This window comes from Cupressus sempervirens, chromosome 3 (genome assembly GCF_028749045.1).
Source record: "Cupressus sempervirens isolate cs-2001-9-10 chromosome 3, ASM2874904v1, whole genome shotgun sequence".
Classification (NCBI taxonomy): domain Eukaryota; kingdom Viridiplantae; phylum Streptophyta; class Pinopsida; order Cupressales; family Cupressaceae; genus Cupressus; species Cupressus sempervirens.
Window position 1 is genome coordinate 928,785,213 of NC_143120.1, and position 25,074 is coordinate 928,810,286.

Here is a 25,074-nt window from a genome sequence, read left to right on the forward strand (position 1 = left end):
GAGTTTGTTGAGGCTCTTTAGGTATGTTTCCTTCCACTAATACTTCATTGGAATGAAACTTCTTGAGGAAGTGGAGTTACTAAGCCTTTAACCAAAAAGGCTAAGTCTTGAGATTGTGGTGGAAAGATGCCTAAAGGTCCTTGAGGTAGAGGTGATATTTGATTCCAGTCCTCTCCTAAGGATTCACTCTTGGGAGTATCTCTTATCTTTTCTCCCACCATCTTGGTGCCCACTAGCATGAAGTCAAAATTAGAAAGGTTGAAGACATCATTGTCTTGACCCTCCATATCTTCTATCCCCTATTATTTCTCGTCTTTTGATGTAGATACCTAAATAGGTTCTTTAGGAGAAGATGGAGGGGTCACTATTGAACTTCTTCTCTCCTCCTATGTTTCCCTTTCTGAGAGGGTTCTTTTGCTTAAGGGGACATATTCAACCTATTCCCCTTCATCTTCTACCTCCACTTTTGGGATTGTCTTGGGAACCTGTGGGGGTGGGGTGTTCTTTTTCTTTAATATTCTCCTTTTTTGTTCCCACCATAGTTGACTCAATCATTTCCCTTTTGGAAGCCATGGGGGAGGCTTCTTCCTCTTTTGTAGCCATTGGTACTACCCTATGCTCTTCTAGTTGCTCTTCCTCTATCACTTCTTCCTATATCTATTCTAGCTAGGGATGTGCTTGTGGCTCTTGTTCAGGCTCTTGAGCCACATGCTCAACTTGTTCAAGTTGTGCCTATTCTTGTTGAGGCACTTGGGCTATTTGTTTCATAGCCTTTGAAGGAAGCCTTTTCCTTTTATTACTCTTATCAATTTCAAGGTATCCAACCTCCCTCTCATGCTACTGTATCACTTTTGGCCTTATTAGCTACTGAGAAGGGAGGTTGGCAATATGAATTTAGCCCCTTTTCCTTCGATTGGCCTTGTAGTAGACTATAGGGGTATAGCCTGAGGAACTAGATCCAATCTAAAAGGTTTCTTGATTGATTTTTTCATCAATTGGACTATATGCCTAGCCTAATGATTGATGTCTACATTCTCATCCCTTCCTATCTCTATGTTCATTATAGGTCAATCATAGATATTGTCCATATTATATAAAGGATCTAAGACATCTTCTAAATCTTTTTCCACTACCTTTAGAGTGATATTTATTTTCAACATCTTTTCTGCCAGGTATAGAGTCATCGTACAATAATCCCTTATCTAGATATCATAGTCATCTACTGCATTCATCCAATAATCTTCCAATGCATCCTCATGTACAAATTGCTTCCCTACCAGATGTTGTACTATCCTGATGTTGTTGAAATAGGGGTGAGGGGAGTTGTACTCTTCCAAGGGATATTGATCCCATTCATAATCAAAAGTAACAATGTCTTACTTTTGTTTGACCTCAAAAGCACCAAATGTGATGGGCCAGACCCATGTCTTCTTATGTTGTCTTCTCACTTTTTCATATGAAAAAGTGATTTGGTGAGTAATATCTAGTAAGAGTAGCCTATTAGATGGATATCTTGGGAGCTCCTTCAGAGTTTTGGGAGTACCAATTACCCTGAGATATGTGAATGTTTTAAACTAAATGTAGTAAGCATCGATCTCTATGATCCTAGTAGCTACTTTTACCAACATTATTTTGGAATAATCCTCATCTATGAACCTAATAATTGCAAAGATGAAGCCATCATTCACCACCCTATATTCTACACTCAACTATGATAGTTTCTTCTTCTCTAATTTTGTATATACCACATAGGGCCAAGCATTTGCATCTTGCATACTCCCTTTCTTGTAGAGGCTTGGGTAGTCTATAGTTATAGCCACAAATAGATACACCATATATTAATTCATATAGAATTATGGATTAGCTTTAATGGCTACAAGTTTCTCATCCAAGTTGTCACTTAGGATGGTAGCCCAATCAATTGGCATCTTTTCCTAAATGATCATTTCTATAAAGTGGACCAGCCAGGTTTGAAGGTAGCCTATTGTAGGAAGTCCCATGACTTTACTCAGAAGTACAATTTAATATTTAATATCATCCTTCATATATCCCCTGGTCATGTCTACTTTGCTAACTTTGAGGCCAATTGGTGTTCTATTTATCAGGGAGGATTGAATTGTTTCTCTAGCCTCTTTTTCATTCTCCTGATACCATCTTTCTAATCCTTGATAGGAAACCTATAAATATGGATCCACCATGGGGAGATGGAATACTTTCTCAATGTTCCTTAGTCAGAGGTCCATGATTATCTCTCCTATTACACTCTTTATGACCTTCTCTTTGGTCACATGGTTTTTTTTAAGAGTCATTATGAGGTCTAAAGATTGGACATATGCTGGATGTGATGCCACATTCACTAGGCCTAACCAGATAAGTGCTAAAACTATTCTATATCATTCACTTGGTTTGTTACTGATCATGAGGAAGGTGTTCTAGTCAATATTCCCAAGTTTCATGTCTTTGATCTGAGCATGTCCACCTTGAAACTAAGATTTCCTTGGTGCACCTTGGTACTTGAATACTATGGGTTTGGGAGCTATCTTTTCTACCATTGAAGAGGATGATGACACCATCTTATCTACACAAGAAAAATAACATTAGTTCCAAAAGATAAATAATAACCTTTAAGAATCCCTAATTTACTCTAACATTGGTCAGGATTAGGAAAAATGCAATCAAAACTAGACAATTCCCCCCTAGAAGCTTTGTTGTGCACTTTAGCACACCTAGACCCTTACAGGTGTGCAAGTGTGCTTCTTTAGCCTTTAAATTGACTTTTGTGTGTAATTGCACAGCTACACACCTAGGCAAGGTGTGTACATGCACCGTGCATGTGTCACTAGGAGATTTAGATTTAGATTATCTTTTGATAAGATTTTGAAGTCACAAAGCTACACACATGTGCACCTTGAGGAGTTTTCCATGTGTGAATCTTTAATGCTTTAGGCTTAGTCTTTTACTTAAGTTTTTAGTAGTGTTTATTAGGGAAGGTGAACACATGTGCACACATTCATAGTGTCTTAGTGTCATATGTTTTAGCCTCTTCTTTGTGTATGGATGTGTGCACCTATGCACCTCATTTAGGTGCACATATGTGCACCTTCACAAAGGGATGACCTTTTTTATTGCTTGTAGGTTGGGAGTGGAGGAGTGCACATCGAGGGGTGTAGGGGTGTGATTGATCAAGGGATTAGTTTGAAAAGTGAAATGAAGAAGGTAGGTCCAAGGTCTTATATAGACCTTGGGCCACCAGTGTGCACCTCCACGGATGTGCACCATCATAAATGTGCACCCTCTAGAGGTTCACACATATGCTAGTGCACATGTGTGCATCTTAGGAAGGAGATGGAGTGCACACTTGTGCATTTTATGCACATGCACATGGGCACATGTGTGCATGTGTGATAGTGCACACTCAAGCACATGAAATCTTAAAAGACTTATTTTCAACATTTTGGCTCTTCAAACTTCCCTAGTTAGAGTATAGGGATTGACCTAGGCTCCTAGGGTAGTCTAAAATGAACTAGACTCTAGACTAAGAGTCTAATAGACAACAATTTACTTGGGGATCCCCATTTCTAAGAGAAATAGGGCATGCTTTATAAGAGCATAACATGTGGGAAAAAATAATAATTGTAATTAGATCATGTGGATGAAGCACATGATGAAGGATATTGTGATAAAATTTTAAGAATGTGTTATCATATATTGCGATAACACAAGCATAATAAGTATGTGTAAGGATCCTATATTACATTCTAAGACTAAGCATATATTAATTATCTTGTTTTAAGAGAAAAATTTTTAGAGAAAGAGATCATATTAGAGTATTTAAGTAAAAAAGAGAAGATTGTAGATATCTTTATAAAGCCATTGCCTAAAGAAACATTTGAGTATTTGTGAAGTATGGTTGGGATTATGCCCTTGGATACTTCTAAGTAGATGATGAGGAGATTGCATTAGTGTAGTGGTACATAGAACTATTATTTGGCTAGACTAAATTTTTTGCTTCCTATATGGGGAAGTATTTGAGATGAGAAGAGTAATCAAATACTCTTGGTAGTTGGTATAGAAAAATGTCTTTGGACACTTGAGCTGGTTGAAGACTTAGAGAAGATGATTGAAATAATCAAGACTTTGTCATTAATGCCAATGGAGGAGAAGTATATATGAAAAAAATATGTTATGAATGGGGGAGAGATTGAATAGAAGACATCTCCAATGTATGGGGGAGAAGTATTATTAATGTCAATTGGGAGAAACATTAATTGGGGGAGAAGTTGTTCCTATAAGTAAGAAGTGTGAATAACTAATGTCGATCCTAAGAATGAGATTGAATAGACAAAGAAATTTTCCAGTGAGTTTCAGATTTGATTGATGAAGAGGATTTAAAAAGAAGAGAACAAAAGCAACAATAATAGCCACGTTTGATTTGGTATTCTTGAAACTTAGATGTTTTTCATTTATGTTTCTATCAATGCCAAAGGGGGAGATTTTAAGCATGAATGCTAATGGTATTCCTTTGGGGGATTACCCTAAGAATTTATAGAACACTTGGGTAGATTGTTAGCATGATTGACATATTGCATTCATGGATATGTTTATCATTTATGTTAGCATAGCATTGTTTCTATGAAGACTGGCAGAGTAGCAGATACAGAACAAGGTCATACTAACTATGTATTGATGATCAGGTCAAGAACAATTAAGGATATATCCTACATTGTATCTTAATGAAGTAGATAAGTGCACATACAAATATTCAAAGACATGCAGAATATATGCTTAATTCACGAAAGACAGTACAAATAGAGTACCTAATAAGTGGGTTCTGATGATTGATTTTATCTCCTTACTGAGATAGAATCATGATACATGAAGTTGGAGAGTGACAATAGATATTGTGATGATGATGCCAATGAGTGCAAAAGGTCTGAGGTTGCACATTTGAGAGATTGTAAACACTATGAGTCAACAATGTTGTGTAATTGTAAAATAATTGTTTTTCTTAAAGATACTATTATAATTAATTGGGAAAGCCTCAATGATGACTCAAGGAATTATATTAAGAATAAGCTATAAAGGAAAGATATTTTCCTTTTTGTGAAGTGTGATTGATGGATGAAGTATGAATTTGATAAGTGATATGCAAAGTATTTTCTAAACACGAGTAATCAATCCAAGGGATTATTGGATCTGAAGTTTGTGATCTAGTAACAAGATTAAGAGAGGAGAAGTTTGATCAGAGGAAAGAGGAGTTATAAATTTCTATTATTATATAAAGAATAATATAAAGATTAGATGGACACTAAATTTAGTGATCTTACTCTTGAAATTGTTTGGAAAGTGGGTCCATCTACCTTCTACAACTCCTAATAGGGTTTGCACAAATCCTAATAGGGTTGACACAACTCCTAACACAATTGGAACATCTCCTAACAGGGTTTGAATCTACTAATAGGGATTCAAAGTCTCCTAATAGGGGCTAATATGCACTTAATGTATTTAATTGACTCCTAATAGGGCCCATCCTCTAACAAGGAACATTTATATTAGTACGTCATTTTGTGGGTACCATCCCCATTGGGGTTTTACCTTTGATCAAAGGTTTCCATAGTTAAGATATTTGGTGTTATTGTGTATGAGTATCTTGTTATGGTTGCTAATTATATTGTTCACATGTTTAAAGATTAAAAAGGTTGAATTTGTTTTTTTAGTTGAAATGAGTACCCGATTTTTATAAAAATGGGTGCTTGTTTTTTAAATTTAGGATTGGGTACCTGAGCTGAACATGGGTGCCCATTTTTAAAAATTGGGTACCCATTTTGGAAGATGTCTCATTCCACGGAACTGACTTCCACGGAATTGCGACCCAACTTTGTGCATTCACCCTAGATAATAGTAAAGTTATATCTCTGAAATTTGGCAATAACATAAATAATGAGTTAATAATTTGGTGTAAATTAATTATAAGAGTTAATTGTGAATTTGAATGAGATCGCCAAGTTATTTGTATTGAATTTTATGAAAGCTTGATTGGTACTAAAGTGTTTGAAGGGACTAAAATATAATTGGACATAACTAATTCACCCCCCCTCTCATCTATCCAACACTCATTTACCAAGGCCCCTAACTAGAGAGCACATGATTCCAGAAATCAAACACATTATCATTTTCTTAAATAGGATAAAGGGGAATCAACATGCCCTTGTTAGGAAAATTGGATTTATTTCTTCATCTAGACTATTCTTGATGAGGGTAACTACATTGACTGGTGGAGATTATTGCCGACAGGCTTCTTGAGGAATTCTCATAGGTATCTAGAACCATCATTTTTTACATGTCATCTTATTTTTTTAACATCCTATCTATTTAGGGATAGTGGGAAGGCTTACCTCACCATGTTCGAGTTGATATATGTGTGTGTGTGTGTGTGTGTGTGTGTGTGTGTGTGTGTGTGTGTGATTATTACATGACTACCCTTGTTGCCTAACTACAAGTTGAGAAAAAATCATTTGAACTAATAAGGACAAATTGGGATAAAATGGTTGTTATCATGCTGAAGCAACACAAGGAATTAATTGATCACTTTGGACTAAATCCAAAGTAAGTTATTATTATTGTTGATGATAAAAACTTTTTGACTTCACTATAAAAAAGGGAGATAGATAAGGTATATTATTTCATTATATGTTTATTTTCATTATATAGAGATACAAGGAGCAAGTATTTCAAACAAAAACATTTTTTTTTTTTAATTTGAAAACAATTCATTACTCGAGGAGCATATGCACAGGGGGAGTTTATGAGTTTGTATGTAACATAAAATTATTTGAAGCATAATTTTTTTGCCACTAATGTCAAAGGGGGAGAATGTTACTCCCATAGGTAACCATAAACAATATATTGCCAATTAGTGTCAAAAAATGAAAAAACAATTATGATATGCTTGAGCACACAAGAAGAAAAGGTCAAGCATATAGTTGTTACCAAGTGATTATATACTCATCAAGCACTAGTATATACCAAGTTAGATAGAGATTACCGAGAAGAAAAATTATACCCAAGCAAATAACTCCACAAAATGAAAACAAAATAAACAATATAATTACTGATTAATACATAGACTACATAGGAGTTTGATTTGGTACAAAAATGATGTAAAATCTATCACACTGAGTAGGAAAATGGATTCACACATTTTAAAGAAAAGTTTTTAAAATATATCTTAAAGTTTATGACTTAAGTGTTTTATGATTTTAAAGCATATAATATCAATAAGAATGAAGAAAAGAAAAGAATGGAACAAAGATCATTCTAGATCATTGATTTCAATTTGAGATGTATTATAGAGGGGTCTTAAACCTAATTAGGTCAGATATAAAAAAGGAAAAAGAAAACTATAGAAGGCCCTATACGAAACAATTATTATGTTTTTGTTAGTTGTGTTTGAGGGGAAAATAGATGCAAGAAATATTTTTATGGTAGATGATGGAGTTAATCATATAAACGATCATAAATCTTAAGCGGTGAAAGAGGATTTGAAGATGAGTCATAGGAGGTGATACAAGACACTGAGCATAAGAGAGATCTGATCAAGAAAACTAATTTTCTATCATACTAATCAAGTGCTTCTACTTTCTTATCATGTGGTTGTTCTAGATCCTTGAAAAAGGTAGACTTAACTGTCTAATGCAAATCTCTTAACCAGTTACACACTTAGTTGAGTGTTTTAAAATCCTTCTGAAAGGTGGATCTAACATATCTTATTGTATACTCCCAATAAATTAAGTCACTAGAAGTGAAAAAACATTGTATTCCTAACAAGGCATCCTCTTACTGTAGTAATAATGGATTTGTGGGTACCATCTCCACCACAACTTTCCCTCTAACCAAGGGTTTCTTTGTGACCAAAATGATTATTTTATGTGTGATGAGTATTTATTTATATGCTTATATTTGGAGATGATTAGATTAGTTGTAATATTTTCACTTGTAAGTAATTTGATATGTGTTTAGTGTTTATTGAATAAAAAAGGAAGGAAGAAGCATACTTAATTTTGTTAAAAGGTAAAAGTTTGAGGATATTGATTCACACACCCCTCCCCCTAACCTCTTAGCATCATATCTATTTAAATATATCAACATTTTCATCAACATGAAAACACTTTATCTGGTTTGTAGGCTTTCTAAACTTAAACTTCTTCACTCTTTTAAGACATTTAGAAGAATAATGTGTTAGAAACAATAGTCCACCAAGATAACTAAGAGGGGGGTGGTGAATCATTTATCCAATAATTAAAATAGTTATCAACCTTAAACAATCTTATCCATTCAACCAAAGTAAACATCAACCATAACAAGATGCACATAGACAATTACACCATATATGTTAACTAGGGAAAACCTCGGTGGGAATGATTCCCACAAGATGATGTACTAATATAAATATTCCTTGCTAGAGGATGGACCCTGTTAAGAGTCTATTACAAGATTTAGTATATATGAGTCCCTGTTAGGAGACTTTGAATTCTTATTAGAAGATTCCAACCCTATTAGGAGTTATGCAAAACTTGTTAGGAGTTTTAGAAGATAAAAATACCCACTATCCAAATAGCTTCCGGGGCAAGACCATTGAACTTACTGTCCAGCTGATCTCTCAACTATTCCTTGTAGAATAATTGTATGTATTATACTTTAACTTCTTTCCTTTGTCTTGCCAACCAAACCAATCACTATCAAACCTTGTATACTAGGTCACAAACCTCAGATCCAAGTATCCAACTTCGGATCACACAAAACCCTTAGCAATGAAGTTTCCTTCACTTCCACTCTACACTGCTCAACTTTGCATTCCGCTCTTTGTGATGCTTACAATTACTTCATCATATCGTCCATACTACTTGCTAAAGGAAAATTTCCTTCCTTTATAACAAATCCATAAAACAATTCCTTGAGTAAGTTGTTACACCTTCTCAATTAATTATTATAGGACCACATTAAGAACACATTACACTTAGTGATAACATTAATCTTTCATCTTACAACTTGAATAAATTTTTGTACATGTAACATTGTGATGAGAAATATTGTCCACATCATCACCAACATGTCTTATTCACATATTTAACTTCAACTTCTCAAAATAATAAATTTCCTAAGAGATATAACAAGTTTACCAGAACATGTCTTTGTAAACTCTATCTCAAAATAGTCTTCATTGAAACTTGCATAACTTCTTCCAGACTTAATATCTTATGCTTCCAAGGTTAATTACATATACTAGACACATAGAATAATCTCTCTTTATACTCGTTGTTGAAAGTTCTCAATGATCTGTCCATACCAACTTGATCTTTCCATTGTTCTTTTGTCAAATGCCACAGAAAAATGCTATGTTGACATCATTGACAAACACAGTCATGAATGTAACATATCATCATGATAATGATCTAACCATGTTTCTACAATACTTCCCCATAGGAATATCATCACCATTCATGTTTCCAACAATCTCCCCCTTTGGCATTGATGGCAACATAGATGAAAAACATCTAGTTCCAAGAATACCAACTATAAAAGATGGTTAACCTTTTCTTTTCAAATCCTCTTCATCAATCATTCTCCCATGCTATACTTCTCTCAAACTATTTTCTTCTCCCTTCAATGTTCTCAAATTATTTTTCATTCTAAACTTCTCCCTCATTGACATCAATGTCAAAGGTTTCAACAACCATCAAACTCTATAAAAACTATTTCTGACTAACTCAAGTGTCCAAAGACACTATTAAAAATTAACATCCAACAAGAATCTTAGATGACTTTTTCCATCACAGATACTCCCCCATATACGAAGCATCAACATCCCATCGAAACAAACAATAATGCTTTGTTACACTGGACTAATGCACTCTTACATCATCTATTTTGACATAGGAAGGGGCATAACCCCTAGCATACCTCACAAATACTCAAAAGTCTATTTGGGAAGAGGCTGAGTGAAAATATCTACAATCTTCTCTTTAGTGCTCACATACTTCAATCTCATTTCCTTTTCTACAACTTTCTCTCTCAATATGTGATACTTGATAGAAATGTGTTTGGTCTTAGAATGCAACACTTGATTCTTAGACATATTTACCATGCTTGTGTTGTCACAATGTATTACAACAGGTTCACTCAATTCTATCCTTATATCACTTAGCATATGTTTCATCCAAACAACTTGATTACAATTGTTTGTTGTTGTAACATATTCTAATTCTACTATACTTTGTGAGGTACAATCCTACTTCCTGCTTAGCCAAGAAACCAATCTTCCTCCAAGAAAGAAGGCTCCACCACTAGTACTCTTCCTATCATCTATATTGCCTACCCAACCAACATTAGTATAAGCACATAAAGTGAAATCATTAAATCTATCATACAACAATCTGAACTTAGGTATTCCTTTCAGTTATTTAAATATCCTTTTTTCTACTGCATAATGTGCTTCTCTAGGATCAACTTAGAATCTTGCAATAAATCCAACTATATTTTCTATATCCAACCTTGTGTGTGTCAGATATTACAATCCTCCAATCATAAATTTGTACTTCTTCTTCTCAAAGGTAGATGTCTCATCCTTTGTAGATAACTTGTGTCTAGTTACCATAGGTATCTAATGGGTTTACATGTTTCCAAACCAAACCTTTTTAGTAAATCTTTCAAATACTTAGTCCAAGAGATAAAGGTTCCTTCTTATCTTGCACAATATATAATCCTAGAAAATATTTCATTCCTCCTATCATACTCATTTCAAATTCCTTCTTCATTTCTTCTGCAAACTTGTCACTTTCATCATCATTTCATCTAAATATGATATCATCAACAAATATTACCAAAATCATTAATCCATCATCACTTTCTTTCCAATAGAGATTGTTATCTACCATACCTTTTCTATATCCAAGCTTTGTCAAATGCTTGTCTAACCTTGCCTACAAGGATATGGGTTCTTGCTTCAAGCCATACAATGTCCTTGTCATCTATTAAAGGACAACCTTTAGACTATTCAATGTATACCTCTTCTTCAAGTTCTCCATTAAAAAATGTTGATTTGACATCTATCTAATACACTTTGAATTTCTTATATGCTACATATGCTAAGAATAACCTTACTGCTTCTATTCCAACCATAGGAGCATAGGTCTCATCATAGTCTATTCCTTCTTGCTATGAGTAACCTTTACATAAGAATCTTGTTTTGCTCCTTAAAAATTCTCTTTGTTCATTCATCTTGTTTCTAAATATCCACTTTGTTCCTATCACATTCTTGTCTGCTGGTCTAGGGATCAATTCTCATGTCCCATTCTTTACTATCTATTCCAATTCCTCTTTCATAGCTTGTTTCCAATAGTTATCTTTATATTCTTCATCTAAATTCGTAGGTTCAACTTGAGAAATCAAACATAGTTCTTCATTGATTATGCTTCTTGTCATCACTCCTTTTTTCTCTACTTCCAATGATCTGCTCAGGTAGATGATTCTTTGTCATATTCTTACCTGAAGTAGGAGTTGTTATCTCCACTCTTGGCTCTGTTGAAGGTTCCAAGCTTTGTTCCTGCCTTAGCTCTCCTTCATTCTACAAATCATTGTTAGTCTCAAGGAATAATTCATCATTCCTTGGTTTAGTAACAACATCATCATCTAAATTGTAATCAACTATTCTTTCTTGTATCTTGAATTTTTCATCAACTCTTACATTTGTAGTTTCCATAATAGTCTTAGTTCTCATATTATAACATCTAAAAGCATTTCTTTTCAATGAATAACCAAAGAACATACCTTTATCAATTCTAGCATCAAACTTACCAATATCATCTCTTTTGATATAATACTTAATATCAAAAATTCTAAAATACTTAAATGTAGGTGAGTGACCAAACCATGGTTCATAAGGGGTCTTGCTTGTGTCTTTCCTAACTTGTACTCTGTTCATAGTGTAGGCTGTTGTATTCATAGCTTCTCTCCAAAACATCTTGGATACATCATTCTCAGCTAACATAGCTCTTGCTACTTCTATTACTAACTTATTTCTTCTCTTTGCTATACCATTTGTTTAGGGTTCTCAGAGCTGATAACTATCTTTTGATTCCATTAGCTTCACAAAAGATGTTAAAATCATTTGAAGTAAACTCTCCTCCTCTATCTAATCTTTAAAAATTAATCTTCATGCTTGATTCATTCTCAACTCTATTCTTGAATATCTTGAACTTATCAAATCCCTCAGATTTTTCTTTAAGAAATACAACCCACATCATTCTAGGAAAGTCATCAACTAAAATCATAATACCTTTAACCATAGAATTCTTTAGTCTTCGTAGTACCGCTGAGATCTATGTGTATAATCTCCAATTTTTCTATAGTAGTATACTTCTTGCAGGGAAAAGAATTTGTGTTATGCCTTTTCAAAACACACTCCTTCCAAATTGTGTTAGTAGGCTTTATAATCTTAGGCAAATCTCTAATTGCAAACATATTACTAGTCTTCACAATGTTGCTAAAGTTTATATGACAAAATCTCTTATGCCATAACCAACTGTCATCTACCATTGCAACCAAACATGTCATTTCAGCAGGATTCAACTGAAATACATTAACTCAAGATCTAGTTCTTGTTCCAATTACATTTCCATCTTTGTCTTTGATCATGCATGTCTTTTCTATAAACTACAATAGATAACCTTTATCCACTAGTTGTCCAGCACTCAAAAGATTGTGCTTCAAACCATCAACAAAATATACATCCTTAGTGTTAGTTTTACTATCAAGAGTTATAGATTTTGCTCTAACTAGAATGCTCCATCATGGATTCTGCTAAGTATTATGCGTATCTACTCAGTTTTGAATACAATTAAAAAAACTAGGGCTTTGGTTAAACCCTTCTTCTCTATGATAGAAAACTCATCTTTCAATATACCATTATCACAGAGTTTGTCAAAGGCATTAAAGATTTCCAAGTCTCCTATGGCTCCTATTTTGCAGTTGTAACACTTTCACACATCTTGAACCATAATAACTTTTTCAAGGATGGCGGATAGGGCACCAGCGGGATTGTTTTTATATGCAACTTCTAGGATTGGCCTGAATATGGGTTGTTTAACCTCATTACTAATAAGTTGAATTTCATGGATTTCCTTCCTTTGGGTCGACTTTAAACCAGATGCCATTTTGACTGAACTAGGGTTTGACGTTTAAAACAAACTTCACAAACTGTACAACTCGGCACCTGAAGGAAATACCTAGTTAGATGCTTAAAATCGCTTGGGTAGATGCTGAATCGCTGCAAATCGCTAGTTGAATGCTTGAAAAAATTGCTCAATCGTGCTCTTGGTAATTGCTCTTTGTTTGAATGACTTAAAATGAATCAATTTTTACTTTTAGGCAGCTCACAAAAACCTTGCATTTAATGCATTTTTGTACCTTCACCTGTCACTCGGCTTCCAAAGGTTTTTCAACTCAGCATCCACTTGGCAGCTATTCACACTTGACATCTACTAACTATGTTAATAACTCAACCACCACTGCAATTTTACTCGGCAACCAAAGACAGCTCAGCATCATCATTCAAGTTTTGTCTTAGCATCTTATCTCATGAAAATTTATACTTTGTAGTGCTTCATCATGATTTAGGGCTGATGTATGATACCTCCTTATATGTATCAACCCCATAGGCTCATCTTGTGATTAGTTGGATGAGATATGATCACTTGACCTCGTGGGTGAAGTGACCCTTCCATTGGATGTAGTTGGTCCATCCTTTTTCTTCCGTGTCTTCTTTTCGTCTATTCTGATGTGTTCCACATCAACCTTTTCTTTTCCCTTATTTACTTCAGTCTTGGGTGCCTTGGCCTTTGTTGGACAATTCCTACTGACATGTCTAGTTTTCAAGCAACTGAAGCAAGTAGTTTAGTTCAACAATCTTTTATAGTTCCCCTTGAAGTGTGTTCTTATGCAGTTCTAGGGTATATGATCATACTCTCGACAATAGTGATAGCTTTGCCTTGTATTGTAATCTCAATTGTAATGGTGTACATAGTTGTCCCTCCTTACATGCTGATTTGGTGTCCACATAGGCTTTGATCTACATTCAAAGGCTCCGTGTCCATACTTGTTGCAATTATGGCAATGTCCATCAAATCTTTGTGTCCTTATGACTTTAGACCTACAGTCTTGCGTCATATGTCCTTGCATGTTGCACTTGTGATAGTAACCCTTTCTTTTGGGTGTGTTTGGCTTATTGATCCTTCTACTCCTGCAAACATTAGCAGTATGCCCCTTTTTATTACAGTAATGACAAGTGGGTTTTGAATTCTTACCTTTGTCACTTCTTTGGTCAGCACTCTTTGATGATTCCCCAACTTCAGTGCTGATGTATCCAAGTTCTGATGTATCATGGGTTGATCTTGGGGATTTCAGCAACCGTTCAAAGGACTTGATAGCTTCACTTGACTTGTTGAGATTTTTTGTTGTTTCTTTTTCTCTCTTTAATTCATTTTGCAATTGTTCATTCTACATCCTCAAAGTAGAGATCTCAATATCTTACACATTGAGTTCATGATGAAGATTCATCAGTTGGGCAAGTGTATCCATCTACATGTTTTAGATCCTTCTTAATTAAGTACATTTTTCTTCAAGTCTATTTGCAAGATTTCTTTTGTCATCTTCCATCATGACTCTATCGTCAACTGCTCTTTTCTTTTGTTCAGTGATTTCACATAGCATCATGGCCTATGATTCATGCTCTATCTTAAGAGTTCTTATCTCTTCTGCTTGAGTTCTATTTTTCTCCATCAGTTTTGCTATTGCTGCATCAAATTCTTTGGAATCTCCTTCGATAGATACTTGTGTGGTGTCAATCTCCTTGTAGTGAATATCATTTTTGGCTATAGCTATTTCCTTCCTTCTTTTTAAGGATTTTCTTAATTCCTCTCTAGCTTCCTCTACCTTGTGTAGAGCGAAATGCACATCTATCACCTAGTTCTCAATGATCTTTCCAAGTTTGAAAACTTCCATCTTCAGATCTTTTCCTCCAAGCTGTTAGGCTTCTTCTTGAGAGAACTTAGCTCTGATACCAATTGTTGGGATGTCTTACTGGGAAGAATGCTTCTGAGAGGGGGGGGGGGGGGGTGTGAATCAAAAGTATTGGCTTTTTATCCACTTTTAAACCTTAATAACATATAACTAAAATTAACATGCATGCATATAAACATTAAACAATCATGAGAAAAAAACATACATCACCACATAACACTTGAGATTTTGGTAACCCAGAAACCCTCCAAGAATAAGAAGGTAAAATTGGGGTGGGGATGATACCCACAAAATTACTGCAGCAATTGATTTCAACCACTTCTGATGGTTTTCCCTATTAAAGGCTACAACACACTATTAAATGTAACCCTGTTAAAGGATTTCTACACCCTGTTAGGAGTGTGCCTTTTTAGAGGACTTAAGAACATTCAACTCAGAATGTCACCTTGTTAAAGGATTTACATAAGGCTGTTAAACCTATCCAAGTCCATGGGATTTCCAAGTTCCTAACACAATTGTGAGAGAGTATTAGAATAATACACCTGATCTAATGCAATCTCTGATGCTGATCTCAGGTACTTGTTCTGCTCTTACTATTAACTAATCTCTGCTAGATCTGATCTGCTAATTGTGTTCCTTGTTCTGTTCTGAATAACTGGATGTGAAAATGCTGTCCTTTCCTCTAAATCTTTGACACCAATGTTCTGCAACAACCTTAATAGGCTCTGCTTTTCCTTCTTCTCATGATTCCTTTCTCCTCTCTATGTTCAATGGCGTCAAGAATCCCTTATAAAGATTAGTGGTCTATCATGCATCCTTGACTCAAATGTTCCTGCTCAAACCCTTGAAATTCACCTATTGGCTGCATGTAGTTTCCAATTTTTTGATTGGCTGCATGAGGATTGCATAGGTGATTGTGAGGATTTGATCTTATCCTTTTATCCTGTGAATGAGTCATCCATAACCATTTTTCATCTTGGCTTGCAATTGCACAAACTTTTATGTTGATACTACATTGCTCGGCACATGAAGTAATACTGATGCTCGACACCATCTATTCTAGATTGCTCGGCATCTACTGTAGTTTTTGCATTACTCGGCACCTGTTAGTTTTCTCCATTGCTTGGCTTCTACTGATTCCTAAATTACTCGGCTCATATAGGATTACTGTGTCACTCGGCACCTATTGAATTTCTACTTTTCTTGGCACCTGTTGGATCCTGAGTCACTCGGCACATGTTGAATTCTATATAGCTCGGCATATACTGTAATGTGTTGTGCTTGGCAGCAACTATAGTTTGCTCAGCACTATTTGTGACTTGGCACATAAAGAAATTCTAGCTCGGCTTCCATTGTGTACTCGGCATGTATGGTGAAAATGGTTAAGTGTGTTGACACTCATTTGTCAATCTTATTTATTCGATCAACAGTATCCAACTTTGGATCACACAATAAAACCCTGACAATGAAGTTTCCTTCACTTTCGCTCTGCACTACTCAACCTTATGTTACGCTCTTTTTGCTACTTACAATTACTTCATCATATCGTCTATACTACATGATAAAAGAAAATGTCCTTCCTTTATACTAAATTCATAAAAAAAAATCATGAGTCGGTTGTTAGACCTTCTCAATTAATTATTATAGGACCACATTAAGAACATGTTATACTTAGTGATAACATCAATCTTTTTCCTTTCAACTTGAATAATTTTTTGCACACATAACATTATGATGAACGAGCTTGTCCACATCATCATCAACATGTCTTCTTCACATCTTTAACTTTGGCTTCTCAAAATAATAACTCTACTAAGAGATATAACAAGTTTACAAGAACATGCCTCTATAAACTCTATCTCAGAATAATCTTCACCAAAGCCTGCATAACTTCTTCCAAACTTAATATCTTATGCTTCTGAGGTTAGATGCCTATACTAGACACATAGTATAATCTCTCTTTAACCTTGTTGCTGAAAGTACACAACGATCTGTCCATACCAACTTGATCTTTCTATTGTTCTTTTGTCAGATAACATAGAAAATTGTTGTGTTGACATCAATGACAAACATAGTCATGAATGTAACATATCATCATGATAATGATCTAATCATGTTTCTACAATACTCTCCCATAGGAATATTATCAACATTCATGTTTCCAACATAATGACCAAGTTATTTACAAGTCCAACAAACAAGAATTTTATTACCTTTAGTTTCTCTTTTCATAAGCAGGGAAATTCCTTCATCAATATTCTTTTCTTCTTCCTTTTCTAATGATGCTATCATAATCTCCATTTTTACTTGCACTTCTTATCAAAGTAGGTCTATCTCTTTGTACATTGAAAGATGTTTCTATTCTAGGAATTTCTCCATTCTATTTCATCCACATTTTAGATGTTTGCAAACTGATAAGAAGAGTCTCTCTGATAAAATTAGTATTGTAGGGAATAACTTGTTCAATCATTTGTGCTCTTTGATGAAAAGTAGGTGTTAAGGTCTTCAATATTTTCCACACAACTTCATATGTTCTCTTGTTTCCTCAACTTTTAATTCCTATAACAATATCTGATATTCTACCAAAGCAATCTCTTATAGTTTCATCTTCCAACATCTTAGAACCTTGAGATAAATATATCCAACTTTGTAATCTATCCTTCTTAGCTTGATTATCACCTTTAGATATTCTTTGTAAAGGATTACAAATCTCATTAGACAGTCTTAAAGATTTTACCTCTCCATATCCTGTCATAGGAAGAGTTGTCAATAGTGCTTCTCTAGTAAGAATATTCTACACGAATAGATCTTTCTCTTTTTCTTCACAAGAATCAAGCTTTTCTTTTTCAATCTCATATTTCTTTTTCATTATAACCAACCAAATTTGACACTATCTTCATCTTTTCTCTCCAACTATCATAGTTAACTCCATCAAACTTCAGATCTTCTTTTTGAGAATGCACCATGGATCTCCTTAAGCTATTAAACTTTTCTTTCAAGGACCTGATGTTGATACTAATATTTAGAATGTAAAGTCCACCAAGATAACTAAGGGGCAAAGGGTGAATCAGTTATATGCTTAAAATAACTCTCAATATCTTTATTAATTTTGAAACATGTAAACAATAGATGCAACAACCATAAAAAGATAACCATACACAATAACATCAAATATGTTAACTAGGGAAACCCTTGATCAAAGGGAAAACCCTTATGGGAATTATGCCCACAAAATGATGTACTAATATAACATTTCCTTGTGAAACGATGGACTCTGTTAGGAGCCAATGAAATACAATCAATGCATATGAGTCCCTTTTAGGAAAATTTGAATTCTTCTTAGAAGACTCCAACTTTTTTAGGAGTTGTGCCAGCCTTGTTAGGAGTTGTAAGGAGGACCACTGAACCAACTGTCCAAATAGCCTTAGAAAAAATCTTCACTAGACAATCTTCCAGATAAGCATATCCAAATCTCTGAAATGACTAAACAACAACTTATTTTCCAATATAGTTCCTTTGAATCACATATTATATCAATCCACATCAATCACTACTCTGACTTAGTTGAATTTGCATTCAAGATTGCATAAGGATCTCACTGATCAAAACCACACAATTCAAACTTTACCACAAGGAAATAATATTTCCTCTATACTAAGTCCTAAAACCAAGCATTGAGTCAGCCTTAAGGCTTTCTCAATTTACAATAATAATATAGGACATTCTTTAGATATTACATTTATATGTTACATTATAACTATACTCTTTCTCAAAGATATTTGCAATTGTCAACTCATAGAGAACATCTTCCAAATAGTCTTTGCCAAACCTCACATAATGAACATTTTTTTTTTCATCTAGAACATAGCATATTCAACATGTCTCTAAACTTCCTCTAAGCTCACTTAACCAAATCACATCTCTATTGAAAAATATAATTAATTGACCAAAAACCACTTTCTACAAACTCTCTTTGAAAGCCAACTTTAGAAGTCACTGCATAACTCTATCATAATTCTATATTTCTATCTACACACTTAGTCATAGCATCTATAAGCATTCATAAACATCTAGTTAAGTGCACAAAACACAAGCCATAATCCTCTGACTACGTTGAATGCATCTTCCTCTACTACTCTAGAAATCTTTACAGAATAAGGTAAATGTTGACATCAATGAGAAACAATGTCATGAATGAAACACATAAGCTCTCAACTATGTCTCTATCATTGCTATGATACTCCCCCACATAAATAGCATTAGCATTCATGCTAAAAATATTGGAATTGTAGAAAACTTATGGGTATTACATGAATGATGGATTGGAAGGAGTTATAAGTAGATGGTGTAGGAAATATAAATGTTTACAATTTTATTTATGATTTTAAGTAGATCAAGTACATTAAATGGATTTAGAAGAGGAAAATAATAATTTGATTAATTAAATAAATTTTATACCCATTAAATTTATATAAAAGAATGTGATTAAAATTATAAAGGCATTTGATGTGTCTACATCTGCATGAGTTGATTTCATAGAGCATGTTTTGGAATCCGTTTAGGATTCTTCACTAGTTTTTAGATTGTGTGAGTTTTTTCTATGACCTCGAATAAGCCTCTCGAGATTGTAATGCTAAGATGAATTCATTTCTTCTTTGTATTGGATTATCTTCGTGTTACTCTAATCCAAATGCCCACATTTTAAGACAAGAGGATGTTATTTTCTTGGCTCTCTATGTTGATGACTTAATTGTCACTAGGAGCACTTCATCTATCATTGCAAATGTCAATACCTCTCTACACAATTAGTTTTCCATGACCAACTTGGGTCTCTTGCACTATTTTTTTGTGGGATTGAGATCACCTAGACTTCTAGGATCTCTCTTGCAAAACCAAAGTATGATTGTGATCTCTTGGCTCATTTCCACAGGGCTGATGTAAGCTTCAACCTATTCTCTTTTTATCTAGAATCAAGCTTGAGGAAAAGTTCTCTACATTGCTAGTTGATATCACTTTGGATCATCAACTTTTTAGCAGTCTCATCTACTTGACTCATACTCAAACTCACATTTTATTGGTAGTTGACATTGTTTAATGCTTCATGATGAAGCCCCATCACCTTCATGGGAAGGCTTTCAAATGCATCTTTCACTACATATGTGCAACATTCATAGTTATGGGATTCATTATATAATAGGCACCAATTCGAACTTGATTGGATACATTGGTTTTGATTGTGTTGGTGATCTTGATGATAGAAAGTCCACATGTGGCTATAGTTTTCATCTTGATTTTGGTGATATTTGTTGGCAAAGCAAGAAGGAAGATATCATTGTTCTTTTTTCAACTAAGATTGAGAATCAAGGAGATGCTAATGGAACAACTAAAGCTATATTGGTTTAGAATATCCTCATTGAACTTGGCATAGCATTTTAGAAGTCATTAGACATCCATTATGAGAACTAGAGCACCATCCAAATATTGAAGAACATAGTTCATCATTAGCAAACAAAACACATTGATATTCACATGCATTATCTCATAAAGTATTCTAGAACAAGTCATTGATTTGGACCAAAGTACTATAATGGTTCAGATTGTAGATATATTTACCAAACACTTCACCAAGAAAATATGTTCATTTACAATCTCTCTTAAGGGTGGGAAAAATATCTTATTTGGGAGGGGGGTTGGGGGTTCATTTAGACTTGCATTAGTCATCCTCTAAAGAGAGTGTTTTACTCATTGGGTTTTCTCCTTTTATACTTGAGAAGATATAATGTATCTAGACACCTATTTAGTTGAGAACATCTTTATTACATTTCCCCTAAGTTGTACTTATGGGGTGGGGTGTTATTGTGAATAAGGTACTTTACCTATCTAGTTTAAATCTAGCTATCCACTTAGGATCTTTTCACATATTAGCCCATATGAGATTTTGACCACTTAAACCATAAAGAACAGGACACTTTTCACAATCTTATGATACTTATCCACTTTATGACTCATATCATAAGTTTGGGACACTTGTCATGATATTGTGGTATCTTATCTCTTCCCCAAGCCTATGTAAATGAAGGTTTTTCCTCTGTAATCTTAATTCTCAACCTTATTGTAAGATTTACATTCTCTTGAGTATAATACAATTTATTCTTGCTTTTATATTATTTCTCCTTTTGCTTTCTTTCATTAATTTGTATCTTGGGTGTGTTTTTAAACCAAATCTTACATGCACTTTTGATGTAACGTTGAGATGCCCATTAAAACTCTTGGAATCATGGGCCTATATTGCATACATGGTCATGTCTTCTCCTAATCTTGTATACATTCATAGAAAATAATATGTTTTAGTACTTTGGTTCAAGAGTATGAACAATAGGGTTCCACAAGTATAGGGAAGTAAAAACATGTCTTCTACTTCCCTACCATTCACCTTTTGTACCTCAACAAATTTCCTACACTATCCAACAATACCAACTTGTAATTGAGGTACTTGGGTAGCTACTATGGGGTAATCTTCCAATTTTTATGTAAGAAAATATTTTGAATTGGGTAAACCAACTCCTCCAAAAAAAATTTTAGGATAGTCACTCTCCAGTCATCTAATGATGGACAATAAAAGAACAACATGAACCCTCTTGTAGTGTTTCCAACTCTATTTCACTTATAGCTAAGAATATCATAGATAGTTTACCTAATGGTGTCATACCCACCTTTGTCAATCTTGAAAAAATAAATTATCAAACTATAAAAGAGACTAGTAGGTGGTCATATGCTCTTTTTTACTTCAGTCAATTGGATTTGGATGTTTTTAGGAAATCAATTTATTGTCATCATTAATGAACACCATGGAATAGAGGATTCAATTGAAGAAGTGTATGGCTTTAGGTTTTTCAACAATCTCACACAACAAATTCTTTGATCAATATTCCAACTTTCAAAATATAGGGAAAAAAAAAAATCACCTTTAAGCACCTCTTGCTCATCAAAGTATCACATTAAGGAGATCATCTATGATGTATACGTCAACACACGTGTAAAATCAAGGAGAACATCTCCTAGTCCAAAACACCATTTAGAATTAAACAAAGTGCACCTTTGTGATTGCAATAGAGATTTGATAATGTTTGTTGTGTCATTTTAGCTATAGAAAGAAAAATAATGAAGAAATGGAGAAAATCATATTATTCTGTGACCACATACCTTACAAGAAGACCATAAATTCTCATTCTTCATATCTCACCTTAGACATCTCTATAGTTTTCATTGCATCATCTTCATCTTTTGAAGACTTATTCATGTGATTGCCTCTATAAAAATAGACAACATCAAAAGGAAATGTATGGTGATTGCTCAAAGAGAAACACCTCTTGTACTCTTATCACAACTTTAGAAGAAAAATTGAATACTTCCATTTCCAATATTGCAATCCTTATATGTACCCAAAATTCAAAACAACAAATAACTCCTAGATATAGATAAAATCAAGAAATTGAATCAAGCATATAAAAATATATCTACATAAAAATAAAAAATAAAACTATAAACCAAAGAATAAAAATAAAAACTAAAACTATAAACCAAAAGAATAAAAATAAAAAATAAAACTATAAATCAAAGAATAGGAGATAATAGAACTAAAATATACAATTCCTCAATTAATTGGCAGAATAGAAATGTCTCTGTAAGTGCTTTTGAAACAATGTCTTTAAACACTAGTTGATCTATCGATCATCAGAATGAAAATTATTTATAAATTGTGGAAATCTTTCTGCTCACAAAATACAAATTTGCTTGCTGTAAAGAGGAAAATCCCATGATAAAAAATACAAACAGCCTTCTGCAGCGTATCTACTCACAAAAAGAACAGTCCAAGACTACTACCTATTAATTCTTTACAGCTGTTTCCCTAAAATATCCCTATTTTTATCTCCAATGTTTGGTGGACAGACGACCTTGAGGTAATCAATATTTATGAATTTCGAGATTTATATCTGTAGCTGCAGCAAATGCAGAGTTCGTGGAGGAGATTGATTCGATCCTTTCAAAGCGCCCGCTTTTCGCTTCAATTATCTCCCCTGCTCGCCAATAATGTAATTTCATCTGACAGGCTTCTGAAAACGTGATTCATTCAAAGCTGTAAAGGAAATATAGTCCAAACCCTAAGACCTAAACCCTAGTTTTTTTTACAAATTGATCTTTGCAGCAATAAAAAAGGTAAATAAATAAAACATTGTCGCTTACGGAATCGAACATTGCATACGATATGCCGCCTTGAATACAAATTACTGAGATTCCTCGAGTAAAAGCAACAAGAAAAATTAATTTGAGAGATCCGTAATTGGAAACTACCTGCGATATTTGGCAGTGCCCTAAACAGAATTTATTTTTGAAGAGCTGATCCCTTTTTTTTTATCGGATGAAGAATAAAAAATAACGCCGATCCTTGTCGCTTCAGATGTCGCCGCGACAGGTTTACTGCTGCTGCTTCAACTTTATTTGCTCTCTGATTGAATGATTTTTCCTCTACTGGTAACATGTGATTCCTTCTACGCTGTCAGTTTTCCAGAATTTGTGTTGGATGTCTCTTCCCTCTGCAAATCACAAGCATATTTTCACATAATTGCCTGCCTGTCTAATCCGAACGGGGAAAGCAAGAGCACTACATTATTATTTATTATTTTTATTAGTTGTAGTATTCATGGAATGTGAATTGATTTTTTTTCTTGACAATCAAATCATAGGATTTTTATAAATCTTTGTGCATTTATAATGTTTCTAATTTTTATTTTTTCCATAAAATTTATTATAAATCTTTTATTTCATTCCTTATTGATTAGTACAATGAACAAATTTTTTTCTTTAAGTTTTGGCTTTTCCTAATTTAACAATGATAGATGGATGCAATTAAATGCATTATTCTGAAAACATCTAATTTTAAAGTAAGAAATATTGTTTGAATTCGAAGAAGCAAAATACAAAGATTGTAGAGCACCATTACCTGCAATACAATTTGAATTTATAAACAATGAAGATCTTCTTTCTGCAGTTGTTAGCTTTATTTTTTAATTAAAAATTAGAGATAGCAAATCTTTTGATCAATTGTGCATCTTATAACTTCATTTTATGCATTATATGCAAAATGTTTTGTTTCTCCTTCCTTTAAATTTGATGTCTGATTGCGTACGAAAGAAATTGGCAAAAAAAAAAGTGAAAAAATTCCAGAGTTGTTATGGTTCATTATGACCATTTCGATCACTTTTTTCTGCCTTCGCACTCAATGTAAAGCTGGTACAGACATCTGAACTTTGTGCAAGGGAAAAATCATATAATTTCAAGAGCAGAATGATTTCCATTCGAGTATCTAGCCTCCAAATATATGAAAGGACATTTGCCAATTATATGGGTATGCAACTCCACTTCGAATATATTTTACCTTTTATACTAGTTGATAGTTATATGGTACCCAGTCATAATCTGCACTTAGTAGCATTGTGCCACAAAATGAATACTCTGGATTTCAAGACTGCATTGGATATTTATTACAAACTTTGTAGAAAACCTTCTCGCTGGTTGTAGCCATCTGGTAATGGTATGGATTTATGCTTCTGGTTGTAAGGTTGTAACAATTACTTTATTTGGTACCAGTGAGAGCTGTGAGATTGTGGATGTACATGGCCTATTTTCTGTCAAAATCTATTATCTTTTTCAATGAATGTTGGGACTCCATGTTCTCATCACTTAGTTTACTCGCTGATTTATGTCATTTTCGACATTAGCAATTTTGTTATTATGTTCTTTCCATAATCGTCTTGCACAAAACAATTTTGGTCTTCTTATGGTCATATTGACATTGACAAACAATTTTTTTTTAATATAATTTATTTGATATTGCACAAATACAATTTCTTTCTTCACATTTCTATTAATTTTCATTCATAATAAAGAGTTCTATAAGATTTAAAAATATGAAGTCCATTTTAACATGTTAAAAATATT

The 25,074-nt window shown here is 33.8% G+C and overlaps 1 long non-coding RNA gene across 1 annotated transcript; it reads right to left on the minus strand.

Moving 5' to 3' along the window:
- Positions 1-22,806: 22,806 nt before the first annotated feature.
- LOC149569789 (uncharacterized) lies at positions 22,807-23,750 on the minus strand. The gene is made up of 2 exons (XR_016361772.1): positions 23,428-23,750; positions 22,807-23,189 (listed from the first exon to the last, which is right to left on the minus strand). It is a non-coding gene; the product is annotated as an uncharacterized LOC149569789 (long non-coding RNA).
- Between the last annotated feature and the right edge of the window lie 1,324 nt (positions 23,751-25,074).